Source organism: Loxodonta africana, chromosome 10 (genome assembly GCF_030014295.1).
Source record: "Loxodonta africana isolate mLoxAfr1 chromosome 10, mLoxAfr1.hap2, whole genome shotgun sequence".
Classification (NCBI taxonomy): Eukaryota; Metazoa; Chordata; class Mammalia; order Proboscidea; family Elephantidae; genus Loxodonta; species Loxodonta africana.
Genome location: NC_087351.1, coordinates 71,072,762 through 71,087,774, shown reverse-complemented (window position 1 = coordinate 71,087,774; position 15,013 = coordinate 71,072,762). Strand labels below are relative to the sequence as shown.

Sequence of the window (15,013 nt, the reverse complement as noted above, 5' to 3'; positions counted from 1 at the left end):
ATCTTAGAATCATATTAGCATTCATAGCCATGAAATAAACAGGATTTGAGATAAAAGTATAACTAAAAATATAGCAGTTATCTCTAGGAGTTAACATATAGTCCAAAACTATTTTTAAAAGAACAATCATCTGGAAATTCACCAAAAAATCCAAAATTCCTTTCAATCTAGCTTCCTATTTTGTTCTGGAAGAAAAAAAAAAATGGAGCAGAGAAATTCCTTTTAAAACACGTACAAGTATACAAAGTTAACGTGTAATAAAAATAGTAAGTACGAATGATGAATCTTGTAGAACACACACTTAGTATGTTTCTTAGTTACCTAGTGCCGCCATAACAAAAACACCACAAGTGGGTAGCTTTCAAGTACAGGAATTTATTGCCTCACAGTTTTGAAGACTGAATTCAGGGCATCAGCAGGGCTAGGCTCTCTCTTTGTCAGCTCTAGGGGAAGGTCCTTCTTTGTTTCTTTCAGCTTCTTGTTGGTACCAGCAATCCTTGGTGTTCCTGGGCTTGTAGATGGCATCTTCACATGGCATCTGTCTTGCTCCCATGTCTATTCTGCTCTTTTTATAAGACACCAGTCAGAAGAGAATAGGTTTAGGACCTACACTACTCCGGTATGACCTCATTAACACAGCAAAAGAAAACTTTTCCCAAACAGGGTCATATTTACAGGAACAGGGGTTAGGATTTTCACATATCTTTGGGGGACACAATTCAATCTGTTACAATTTCTCTTCCAATACATAGGCCTACTTTCACCTTGGAATAAATACACTGCATAAGGAGGAACTGAGAACCCCAGATATTAGTTATTCATGTACATATCTAAAATTCAATGCAAAATACTCAAGAAGTCTTTTGTATGAAGGATTATTTCTATGTAGTTGTTGTTGTGTGCCATCTAGTTGATTCTCACTCATAGCAACCTTATATGACAACTGCCCCAGAGGGTTTCCTAGCCTGTAATCTTTACAGGAACAGATCACAAGGTCTTTTCTCCTGCTGGTGGATTTGAACCACTGACCTTTTGGTTAACAGCTGAGCATGTAACTGTTGTGCCACCAGGGCTCCTTTTATTATTTATGTTTATAGATTCCTCAAAGAAACAAAGCAAATTTCCAGACTATATTTATTTTTTGAAAATCTTTCTATCCTTTTTGTTTCACTGCTGCTTCAAATTAGCATCATCTACATATATCAGGTATTAATTTTACTACTAACATAAATTTTAAAAATTAGTCTGAAGAACAGGTACAGCACCCCACTATGCACACATGCACATTCCTCACACCTGTTTAGAAGAATCAGTATTCCACCATGGAGAAAGCACAAGGCCAAGAAGAATAAGGCGGATGTCCATTCTATCACAGTCTATCTGAGTCAATGTGGGTAAATCACTTGACCAATACGATTCAATTTTATTTAATGTGAAATAGCTGGGGTGAGGGAAACCTAGAACTAGTTGATTTTTTCCCCGTCAATAAATCTAGAAATCAGTATTTCTTGAGCCTTTATTACCATATGCAAATCTTCAGGTGGTGGGTGCTGGGGAATCGACCATGACTATGACTAGGCTCCTGTCCACAAGAAGAACATAATGGTGGAAAGAATTTAGACATTGTCTTAGGCTGGGTTCTCTAGAGAAGCAAAATCAGTAAAGTGTATAAATATATATATACATATTGGAATCGATGCGACAGCACTGGGTGGGTTTATACACATTTATGTCAAGGAGACAGCTCGTGTGGTTGTAGAGGCTGGAATGTCCCAAGTCCACAGATCAGGATAGAGGCTTCTCCTGATTCGTGTAGCCACAGGGGCTGGTGAACCCACGATGGGCAATTCAGAGAACAGGGCTCTTGTTCACAGGCTGTGAGGATCGACAAATGCCAAGTTCAGCAGGTAAGCTGCTAGCTCAAGTCCCAAGAACCGAAGATTAAACAAACAGGGACCAGCTGCAGGATTCAGAGCAGACAAAAGCCAGAATGTCCACACACCCAAGGAAACTCCCTTTCACCTGATTGGCTACTCACAGCAGATCCCATTGTGGAGATGATCACATATAAACACTGAGAATCATGGCCCATTCAAGTTGACACACAGTCTTAACCATAACAGACATATAAATATTTATAATTCAGGCTGCAATGTGGCATATACTCATTGCTGTAGAGTCAATTCCAACTTATAGTACTCTATGACATTGTAGAACTGCCCTATAGGGTTTCCAAGGCTGTGATCTTTATAGAAGCGGACTGTCATATCTTTCTCCCTCAGAGTGACTCTTGGGTTCAGACCACCGACCTTTCGGTTAGCAGCCAAGTGCTTAACCACTGCACTGCCAGGGCTCCTTTGAAATGTGCCATAGTTGAATTAAGTGCGCAGTGCTATGATACCATCAATGAAGAAGAAAATGTTCTGGATCATGAGAATCTACGAAGGCTTAACAATGGCTTCAGGTGTGGTCTAAGGTGAGTTTTCAAGGATAAGTGTAAAATGGGCAATCAGAGGTGAACAAGAACCGGCAGTTCAGGAAGAAGACTCACAAAGGCAAGGTGTGTCTATACCCCGTTCAGCTCTAACTAGTGCACTAGTTTCTGTTCAGATTCCCAGAAGGGATATATACATATAAATCTGGATTTCAGTTTTTTAATCATGAGATCACAGAAATGGAATAATCTCTATTAATCCCTTTATTTGGAAAATGTAACACTGCAAAGAGAATATAATATGGTATATCTCAGCAGAAAGTATTGCTTTATTTTGGTTGTTGAAACTTTATTCCGGCACTGATCATCCCTGGTTACTGCACCAGCCCTGCTACACTGGTGAAGAAAAAAAGAAAGGAAGTACTCAGCAGAATACTGGTGCAATCATAGGAGACTTTTCTATAATCTTCATGAAAAAGGCAATTGAAAAATCTACCTTGGTCTAAATACAGTGTGTCTTTCCTAAAACATTTTTATCAGGTTGTATCATAGCAAGTTCCCAATTCAACCATTTTCGGCCTAAAAAATGATTTCTTACGATTCATTCTAATACCTACTCAAGAATAACTAACTACATTTTTATTTTAAAAGACTCAAACCTTACGAGAAGAGCATACAAAAACTTTTTCACTGCCTACCTTCCATTTCCTCCACCTGCACTTCACTCAGATGAAAGAAGTGTTAATTTTTAGTTTACCTTTTTGTCTCTTTTTCTAGGTATTTATATCTATGCTCAAGTACAGGTAGGTACACATTTATACGTTTTTTTTTTTATTGTGGCAAATATATATATAATAAAACTTTTGCCATTTCAACCTTCTTCCCATGTATAATTCAGTAACATGAATTATATTCATTTTATTCAGAGAATATGATGCTGAATATCATGTTGCTCAGCCTTCATCACTATCTGTTTCCAACTTTTTCTGTCTCCCTTAACAGAGGCTCAGTGTCCCCTAAGCAATGGCTCCCCATTTCCCTCCCCCACCCTATAACTGCTAGAAGCCCTGGTAGCGCAGTGGTTAAGAGCTCAGCTGCTAACCAAAAAGGTCGACAGTTCAAATCCACCAGCTGCTCCTTGGAAACTGTATGGGGCACTTCTACTCTGTCCTATAGGGTAGCTATGAGTTGGAATTGACTTGAGAGAAAGGGGTTTGGTTTTTTTTTTGGTTTGGTAGCCACTAATAAACTTTGGTTTCTACACACTTGCCTATTCTAGATATTCCTATAAGTGGTATCATACAATGTTTGTCTTTTTGTGATTGACTTATTTCACTCAGCATATATTTTTTACATTAACGGGATCATTTTCTATGTATTTCGAAAACTTGTTTGTGTGATTAAATTATTTTCCTGTCTGAACATCAAATAATTTACATACTGTTTCTTAAATTTACATTTTCCTAATTACCAGAGAAACTAAGAATCCACTTTTTATGCTTATTGAACATTCAGAAATTCATGTTGAATTTTAACAAACGTTTCCTTAGAATATTGAGGTGACCAATTGTCTTGCCTTTAGTAAAATTATAACCCCGGTGTATATGTATTTATAAGAGACTTAACTAAATTTATTTTACTATCCAGCAAATTATTGATTCTGTTTTTCATTTTGTTGATCAAACTTTTAGTATCTAGAATATCTAGATTTGTCAGAATGCAAATTTTTAAAATGTAATTAATTAAAATTTAAAAAAATTTTCTTCTGTTTAATCTATTAACTCTTTTTTCCTAGAGTCTTAGTTCTATTCTTGGTTGATTTGACGCTTTTTTTTAATGTAGTTTTATTCATGAGTTTGTCTCTCTCTGTTTTCTGCTCACCTTTGCATGTAAGAATACCTTGCAGTTCTTCCTGTTGTTATAACAAAAGCAAAAACTTTTTTTTGTTTGCCTTCTCCTTTTTAAAATTACCGTTTTCCTCAGAGACTACAGGCACTGGACCAGGCTTGCTTCCCTAAAGGATGTGAGGAGGGTTTTGTCTTTTGGACCTCTGCACAGGAGTTACCTTCAACCTTCCTTGTCTCACACCAAGATCTCAGAGTCACTGCTTTATTTTTTGTGTAATTATCATTGCTTTCTACTCCTCACGATAAGCTTGGGTAGGGGATAAAGGGAATTAATCAAGCTGAAGAATGCCTTGCTGTAGCCCTCCTCCAATGCCAATGTTTTGGCAAAACTGGGGATAGTCTGAGGGTGGGAATTATCCAACTTAATGATCTTTTTTTTCCACTTAGTCCATCCTGTGGGCCCTCCTCATCATTTAAGGAATGCTAATTTTGCTTTATCTCTACAATTCCCCACCACCTCTGGCAGGTCTCCTGTGTCCATACACACCCAGGTTTTGTATGGAAGCTGCCATAGCTTTCTATTTATCTGTGAAGAACCCATTTCTCTCCAAAATTTAGTTCATCAAGGTTCCTTGCATCCATTGCTTTTTTTGCTAGCATCATTGGAAATAATGAGTTTTGTTTTTTCTGTTTTCCCTTTTGTTTATTTTTATTATGGGATCAAAATCTTTTGTTTCTAACTGGAAGTGGGACTTCATAGGTGTTTTATTAGAAATTCAGAAGAAACTGGGTAAGGGATTCTGAATAATACGCCATCTCAAGCTGGAAAACAAATGAGGCCTTTTTAACATTCCTTCTCAGCCAGTAAAACTGTGCCTTTCATGAAGTTAACTAATTTATACCGCTGGTTAACATTTTGTTTCTTCTTCCCCTCGCCCTAACACAAATGTGTTTTTTGGTGTATAGCCATAGCTTATCCCGTGCTCCCGGCAAGCCCTCATTGAAAGATGCCTTTCCTTTATTAACAAAACCCACATTAGGGCCAAAATTTATATAAAAAAAAATTTATATGGGTATTCATATTTTGATACACAGTGTTAGTTTTAAGGAGATTGAAGGCCAAAAAAAAAAAAAAGTAGCATAAAGATTGGGGAAATAGAACCAATGTTTATTGTCTCAATATAGTGTCAGGCCTTATGATAGACAATAGATATAGCATCTCACACAATCTTCCTAACAATTCTGCAAATGAAGTATTATTACCCCATTTTAAATATGAAGAAACTGAAGGTCAGTTCAGTAATTTGTTCAAGGTCATATAAACAGGAATTGGCTAAGCCAGGGTCTGAGCCCTGTATACTCTGGCTTCAAAGTCCATGTTTCTGTGTCACGCCAAGGAGATTCTACGAAACACTTGTGCACAACTGTACAAATGCACAGGGACAAAGGGACCCGAAGGGAATGCAAAAACCAATGTACTTGCTTGGTTGTTGGGATTATGGGTGCTTTGTGTATGTAATCAATGTTTCAAATTCTCTTAACAAAAGTTTAGAAACAAAACTGGTATATTTGTAGCCACAAAAAACAAACCAGTGGCAGAGAAGGGATATATATTTTTGAATGGCCATATTATTGTTTACAAAATCTGAGCTCCTTTTAAAAGGATTTGATACCTTATGTTTGTTATTTTTCTAAAATCTTGAATAGCAATGAAAGCAAAGAAATGGTCATATTAACATATACGTCTCAAAATTTTATACTTTCTTAGATGTTCAGAATTCAGCTCAATATATTTGCAAAGACATTCTTCAAACCATAAATAGAAACAGAGCTTCCTTTTCCTTCATGCAACAGATACGCTTCAAAAAAAGTTTATCCTCAACTAAATTTTTGTAGCTATAATCATATATCACCATTTCACTCAATAATCATTTCAAATGTGCCGCTTAATTTCCAGTTGGTCTTTAATAATCAGTGACTGGATCCAAAACATTGGCATTTTCATGAGTTTTGTGCTAACGTAGTTTAATTGATAAAAGGGAAGAGAAGATCAGAAACAGAAGTCACCTCCCTACGATTTAAATGTAATTTACTTTTTGATTTTAGTATAAATTCTTCTAAGAAGTATTCACCAATTTATGTACCACTAACTTGACAGCACTGGGTTGGGTTAATACTACTTTGGAGCCCTGGTGGTACAGTGGTCAAGTGACCTGGCTGCTAACCAAAAGGTCAGCAGTTCAAAGCTACCAGCTGCTCCTTGGAAACACTGTGAGGCAGTTCCACTTTGTCCTGTAGGGTTGCTATGGGTTGGAATTGACTTGACAGCAACAGGTTTGTTTTTTTTTTTTGGTTTGAATACTACTTTGGTATGGTATTGGCCTTACTTGGACTGCTCTTCCATTTGATTTATTTATAAAAATTTTGGAAGAAACTGAAAGAAAGCTTACTTTAGACTACTCCAGAGTGTTTTCTCAAAGAGAAAAAATGTTGACGTCTATGACAGATTTTTTATATCTCTGACCTTCTCTGCATGATCAACCGAAAACAGAGTCTCAACATTCTTCTTTTAAATAGTGTAGGGCACTAGAGGATGCAAAAGCAAATAAACATGTTTTCTTCATTAACCTGCCATGTTGTTATTCATATTTTATTTTGAATTATCTTAAAGAACTAATGAAAATATAAAATCTCAACTGTCCTCATAAAACCTTTCATTTTAAAACTTTTTGTTATGTTCTATTTGATATATTCAAAAGAATTTATGTAATCACATTAGTTATAAATAATAATAAACACCCATGAACCCACCATACAACTTATGAAGTAGAACTAATGCCAATACCATTGAAGCTACCTGTGTGCACCTCTCATTCACATCCTCCTGCCTGCTGTCCAGAGGCAGCCCCTATCCACCTGTGTGGTTAGTGCATATTTGTCAAGTTATTTTCCAAAGCATTTAAGCCAACGCACCAACAGTGTTTATGAGTTTCACATTATTCCACATTTTACGTGTACTGGATATTGTTAGATTGAAAATTTTGCCCATCTAATTGTTATAAAAGGATATCTCCTTGCAATTTTGCTGTGCTTCTTCCTGTTACTGGAGAGGCCAAACATCTTGTATTAGAAAAGTATAAATCAAACCCACAACGATATATCACTTCACACCCCCTAGGAAGGCTATATATATATCATCTGGGAAATATAAATAACCAGTGTTAGTGAGGATATGGATAAATAATAACCCAAATACATTGCTAGTGGAAATGTATAGTGGTACACGTACTGCATAAAATACTTTGGCAGATCCCCAAAAAGTTAATCATAGAGTTACCACACCACCCAGCAATTCCACCTCTAGATATATAAGAGAATGAAAACATATATCTCTATAAAGGATTATACACAAATGTTCATAACAGCATTATTTGTAAGAGCCAAAACCTGAAAACAATTCAAATGCCCATCAGCTGATGAATGGATAAACAAAATGTGGTATAGTCATACAATGGAATATTCATGAAAATTCAGTGTGACATCTGAGGTCACTTGTTTTTAGCCTGAAGAACTCCTTTAGTATTTTTTATAAGGTGGATCTGCTAGCAACAAATGCTATCAGTTTTTGTTTATTGGAAATGTCTTTATTTAGCCTTCATTTTTGAAAAATGGCTTTTTTGGATACAGGATTCTTGGTTGGATTTTTTTTCTTTGAGCTCAGCGAGTATGTTACCTTACTTTCTTCTGGCCTCCATTTTTTCCTCTGAGGAGTCAACTGTTAATTTTATTTGGGTTCCCTTGTAAGCGATGAGTTATTTTTCTGTTGCTGCTTTTGAAGTTTTCTCCTAGTCTTTGACTTTTGGTATTTTTACTGTGGTGTGTCTGTTTGTAAATCTCTTGTGTTTATCCTACCTGGAGTTTGTTGAACTTCCTGAAAGTGTGGGTCCCTGTTTTTCAATACATTTGGGAAGTTTTCAGTCATTATTTCTTTGAATATTTTTTTCTGCTCCCTTATCTTTCTCCTCTTCTTCTGGTACGCCCATTATAGATATGTTGGTGCACATAATGGTGTTCCACATTTCTGTGAGGTTCTTTTTATTTTTCATTCTTTTTTTTTCCTCCATCCTTTGGCTTGCATAATCTCTGTTAATCAATATTCAAGTTTGCTAATTATTTCTTCTTCTAGTTCAAATATACTGTTGAACCCCTTTAGTGAATTTCTCATTTCAATTATTGCAATATTCAGTTTCAGAATTTCCATTTGTTTTTTTTTATAATTTCTATCTTTTTATTGATATTTTCTATTTGATTTGATATTGTCATCATATTTAGAAAGGCTACTTTGAAGTGTTCTGTTAAATCTGACATCTGTTTATCCTCAAAGGCAGTTCCTATTGCTGTTTTGTTTGTTTTTGTGTATGGGTCATGTTTTCCCTGTTTCTTTCAATGTCTTATAATTTTTTTGTTGGAAACTAGACCTTTTAGATAATATATTTTAGCTACTCTGGGTATTGGTCTCCCCCACTCCAGGACTTGTTACTGTTATTTGCTTGTTTAGTGACTAGCTGAATTATTTTAGTGAAGTCTACTTTTTCTCCCTTCCCCCAGGCTACAGTGTTAAGCCTCTGATGTTGCTCCTCAGGGAGGCACAGCTTCTGGTCTGCCCACAGTCATTCTGTGATGACAGTGATTTTGGCAGGGCTCTTTTCATCTCTTTTCCTGACCACAGCCAGCTGTTAGGCTCCCCTGTTGTATTTTTATGCAAATACTATGCTTGATGATGGAGAAAAGATTGAAGTTGTCAAGAATTTCATTTTACTTGGGTCCTCAATCAACACCCATGAAAACAGCAGTCTGGAAATCAAACGACGCATTGCATTGGGTAAACCTGCTGCAAAGGACCTCTTTAAAGTGTTGAAAAGCAAAGATGTCACCTTGAAGACTAAGGTGTGCCTGACTCAAGCCAAGGTATTTTCAATCACATCATATACATGTGAAAGCTGGACAATGAATAAGGAAGACCAAAGAAGAATCGATGCCTTTGAATTGTGGCATTGGCGAAGAATATTGAACATAACTTGGACTGCCAAAGAACGAACACATCTTTCTTGGAGGAAGTACATACAACCTTAGAAGCAAGGATGGCAAGACTGCATCTTACATACTTTGGACATGTTGTCAGAAGGGATCAGTCCCTGGAGAAGGACATCATGCTTGGCAAAGTACAGGGTCACTGGAAAAGAGGAAGACCCTCAACAGGGTAGATTGACACAGTGGCTGCAACAATGAGCTGAAGCATAACAACGATTGTAATGTGGCACAGGACTAGCAGTGTTTTGTTCTGTTGTGCATCGGGTCACTATGAGTTGGAACTGACTCGACGGAACCTAACAACAACAACATCATGCTTCTATGTTTGCCAACCACACCCCTCCCTGTAAGCTATTTTTGCTAGCTCTGTTATGTCAATTTTCTTTTTTATACATGTTGCTGTAAAAAAATTAGCATACATGCTTAGGAAAATACCTCTCTGGAGTAGGGAGCAGTTGGCAGACAAACATAGAAGGTACAAGTTATTTTTGTAAAAATATGGTAATTTCTGATTGCTCTGTTGCTTTCAATAATACCTCGGGGCATAAATTGTTCTACAGACTAATCCAATCAAATTCAATCTGAGTATTCGTTCTAAAATTTCTATTTTTTCCTTAAAGTAAAAGCAGGATGCACATATTACAGTTATACCAGCTTATTATCTAAGATTTATGAAATATATGATAAAATATTTGACTTTTACTCTATTTTCCAATGAGTTAATAAGGCACCGGAACTATTTATTTATTATTGACTAGAATCATGAAACTGAGTTTTTCTCATTAAAGGGCCATCATTTTGGATAATTTGAGACTGAGGTGAATTTTGTATGAAGTTTCCTGATCTCAGTCCATTACAGTTTTCTGGCACATCTGATCATCTGGTTCTTTGCTGGGTTTAGAGAACTGATGGAGCTATTTTTCTCCCCTGTTTTCTGCTATGTATGTATTTAATGAGAAACATTGCTATGTTTACATGACCATGTAAAAAAGCTTACTTTTATTCTTATCTTATTATTCCTTTAACTGTCAAAGAAATAAATTGGAAACTGTTAAAGCCAACCATCAAAAAAAAAAAAAAAAAAGGCTACGTTACTAAGATCGATTGTTTGGTTTTAATATTTTGTCCATAAAATACTCTTTCTATTATTTTATGGCAAAAATTTTCCTCAACTTACTTTATAAGAAATAGAAGCAACACTCTATTCATTTTCCTAAGTATTTAGGATATTATTTTAAATAATGTCAGATAATTTAAAAAATGAAGCACATGTGTTAAAATCTCTTTGTAAAATCTTCCACACCTCTTTAGGACACTCTTGATCATTAATATTTATGTAACTATTTGATTAAAGAGCCACACTTCTAATACTTTAAAAAAATTAGTTGCTCAAAAGTATCCTTATTCCTCGTTGACTACCTATGGTTCAATTTGATGTGCATAAAGGAGCTTACGTTTTCTGAGTTGCCAACACTGCCACCAAGTCTGTTTGACCTTCGGTAAGTCACATGATCCTTATGAATCTATTTTCTTTTCTATAAAATTTAGACCACATGTGGAACAAACATCCTTTGACTCTGGGGTCCTAAAGCAAGCACCTGGTTCCTTTGGGAGCAGCTTACACTGATTACCAGAGAGGTGTCTAGGAGGAAATATTTGATCTTGTGAACATTGATCTGCAAACCTAAACCTCTAAGTGACAGTTATTTCATAGAAGGGCACATTCCACTTGGTGATACAGTAAGATTCCTTTTTGTATACTAGGATGAAATCTACATGGTAAAAATGCAACAAATGTTTACCAGGGGCTATGTGCTTAATCTATTTAAAGTATGAACTCCATAATCAACACATCCTTATTAAATAGGTAAATGCTATATTTCTACTCCATAATATTTTTACCTAAGCCACACCACTACAAATATATAGATAGATAGATATAGTTTTGGCAATATAGAAAAAAAAAAAACCCAAATATGTTGTCGTTGAGTAAATTCTGACTCATAGTGATCCTACAGCTATACATTAAAGACATATGTATTAAAGTAAATAATACATAATACATTAAAGACATAGAGATAGAAATATCATATTGTTGTTGTTGTTCTTAGGTGCTGTCAAGTCAGTTCCAACTCATAGAGACCCTATGTACAACAGAACGAAACACTGCCCAGTCCTGTGCCATCCTCATGATCATTTCTATGTTTGAGCCCATTGTTGCAGCCACTGTGTCAATTCATCTCATTGAGGGTCTTCCTCTTTGCACTGACCCTCTACTTTACCAAGCATGATGTCCTTTTCCAGGGACTGGTCCCTCCTGATGACATGTCCAAAGTACACAAGACAAAGTCTTACCATCTTTGCTTCTAAGTAGCATTCTGGCTGTACTTCTTCCAAGGTGGATTTGTTCATAGAATCAGGTTTCATGGTGAAATTGTTCACATGTGATAAAATAAAAAACCGAACCCTGCCATCAAGTAGATTCTGACTCATAGTGACCCTATAGAACAAAATAGAACTGCCCCATTGGGCTTCCAAGGAATGGCTGGTGTATTCAAACTGCCAAACTTTTGACTAGCAGACAAAACCTTAACCACTGCACCACTAGGGCTCCTCACATGTGGTATTAGCTATAAATTAACCAGGTAAGAAAATTTTCTTACTTTCTGTGTCATGGATTGAATTGTGTCCCTCCAAAATATCTGTCAACTTAGCTAGGCCATGATTCTCAATGTTGTGTGATTGTCCACCATTTTATGATTATCTACCATTTTATGTGATTTTCCAATACATAGTAAATCCTATCACTATGATATAATAAGATGGATTAGTGGCAATTATATTGATGAAGTCTACAAGATTAGACACTGTCTTAAGCCAATCTCTTTTGAAATATAAAAGAAATGACTGGAGAGACAGGGGGACCTCATACCACCAAGAAAGCAGCGTCAGCAGCAGAGGTTTCCTGTGCTGAGATGTTCCCAGACCAAGAGAAAAGTGATGACAATGGCCTTCCTCCAGAGCTGACAGAGATAGAAAGCCTTCCCTTGGAGCTGACACCCTGAATTTGGGCTTGTAGCCTACTAGGCTGTGAAAGAGTAAATTCCTCTTTGTTAAAGCCATCCATTTGTGGTATTTCTGTTATAGAAGCAGTAGATAAGTAAGATATCCTGTAAAGTTCTTATTTTTTTCTATGATTAGCCACATTTATATAGAACTTTTAATTCTGTTAGACTTGAATAAACAAATACATATATACATTTAACTTATTCATTTTTTATATCATGACTAGAGAAGTTATAAATCAGAAAATTTGTTTCATCTGTATTAAAAATAAACCTAGCCTTATGTCATTATTCAGATTCATAGCTACAAAATTTTCACCATCATTTAACTGTGAAGCTATTGGTTCAATGGAATTGAAACTTAATGATAAATTCCACTAAAAATTAAGCTTGACATGCTTGTAAACAATTTCAGTGATAAAGAAGTGGATATTTTTGCTAACCAAACCATATTGAAATGTCACAATATTTAGATAGCTTTAAATAACATACAAAAATATTTTCAGAGGCTTACTTACTTTTTGTAATGGTCACAGGCAAGCAGAGATTACAAAGGAATGAAAATGCAAACCAGCAATATTATTGTCTCAATATATAACATCAAAAGCTAAGAAATCATCAGCAGAAATACTGACAAAACCAAATATCCTGATGGAAACTCTCCAAAGTCATAACTTCAATGCAGTTTTCAAGTGAATAAAAAAACCCTCACGAGAGCCATGTGTCTAAGTGAACAATACTTACTGCAAATGGAACTATGTATTTGGAAAAGAAAGCTTAGCAATAACAACAACCAAAAAAAAAGATGCATTTAAAAGAGTAGCTTTCTCCAGTACACCAAAGTTGTTGAACAGTGTTGGAAATTTCAAAAAGGGGTATCACAGCACAAGGTATTCAATTTTAAGGGATTTAATACTTTCTATATTTGAAATCACTAACATTTTACTTTATTATTTTTGTAGTCGAACACCACAGGCTGTTTCCAAGTTACTATAAAATGATTTAGGACATTTAAATTATAAATTCCAAAGTGGTGACTTTGAAAAATGATGACCTCCAAATTGAGAAAGCCAGTTCGCACACAAAAGTTTTTGGCAAGTTCTACTGAATACCACTTTCACCCCCAGGCAGATTCCTTAATTAGTATACAAAATCAGGTCGCTTTCGGTTGGTTTCACCATTTCTTCACCTCTTTCAAAAAACAGACAAAATTAATGCATCACATGTGTGTTTCTTCTGACACAAGCTCTGATAATTTATAGAGCTGAGAAACATTAATTCATTCGGAATTGCTCATTAATTATATTTAAACACTCGAGAGTATTTCACACAAATTAATATAATTTGAAGGTTGGCTTCCACTAGAAAATAACCTATTAAAAGGTCAGTCTGTTTTTTAAACCCTTAACATTTCAATGAAGTTGTACAGAAGCCTCTAATAGTCATAGGCAATATACTCATATAATATACTCCTGTGAATATGTAAAATTTCCAGTTAGTCACTTACATCACAATAAAGTTACTTCAACAGTCATAGTCCAAAAGCAATAGTTTTAAAGGCTTTCAATGAAAGAAAGAACAAAAAGGGTAGAGGTATTTTATATAGCTCAAGCCTGTGCTTTTCAATACTGTAGCCACCAGCCACATGTGCCTATTTGAATCAAAACTAAATTAAAATTAAAACTGAAGTTCTTTGGTTGCACTAGACACATTTCAAGTGCTCAATAGCCCCATGCAGCTGCTGCATACCATTTTAGACAGTGCAGATATTTAAATCATCATAGAAATTTCTACAGGACAGCACAGTCTTAAGCAATATACAAGCTCAAAAAAAAAAAAAAAATACTGCTGGCTTCACAAATTTGCACATCATTTTTGCACAGGGGCCATGCTAAACTTCTCTGTGTTGTTCCAATGTTAGCTTATGTGCTGCCAAAGAGGGTCCCAAAGATTTGGTTTAATTATTGTTAATTGCAAAGAATTAGTTTTATAAATGGCTAATTATAACAAAATCAGGAAGTTAGAGTCAACAGGTTAGGTATTATTAGGTTGATAAGAAAATTCAACCACTCAGCGGAAAATGATTGCAATTTTAAGTGAAAATTGCCATTCGCAGCAGCACATTCTATCAGATAAAATTTTTAATAATAAACATACAAAGTTGTAAGGCTATACAACACGGTCCTTGTGAGACAGGCTATTAAAACAACCAATAATCAAGTCAGAAACTCAATTTTAGGATGACAAACTTTGGAATAAATATAGATTTAACCTAAATTTTGTGGTAACTGGTACGAAAATATTTCCTAACATTCCTCACTTACTTAAAAAAAATAAAGAACCAAACCAGTGCCTTGCATTGAAGATTTTGTCCACAGTATCCTGGAAGTTTCTTCTTTTACGTCGTTATGACTTGTATCTCGTGGTTCAAAGTATAATTTAGACAGCTACTAAATCAGAGTATCATGGTTTTATCTATAGTGGAATCATGGCATCACTCTGAGGAAGTGGTGTAATTAACTGAAGGTGAGAGAACATTTAAAGCGGCCAAATACATGTGGGCAATATAAAAATAG

At 35.5% G+C, this 15,013-nt stretch overlaps 1 non-coding gene across 1 annotated transcript; it reads right to left on the bottom strand.

Moving 5' to 3' along the window:
• Positions 1-14,275: 14,275 nt before the first annotated feature.
• LOC111750249 (U6 spliceosomal RNA) lies at positions 14,276-14,380 on the bottom strand. Its single transcript, XR_002785401.1, has one exon. It is a non-coding gene; the product is annotated as a U6 spliceosomal RNA (small nuclear RNA).
• Positions 14,381-15,013: the final 633 nt, after the last annotated feature.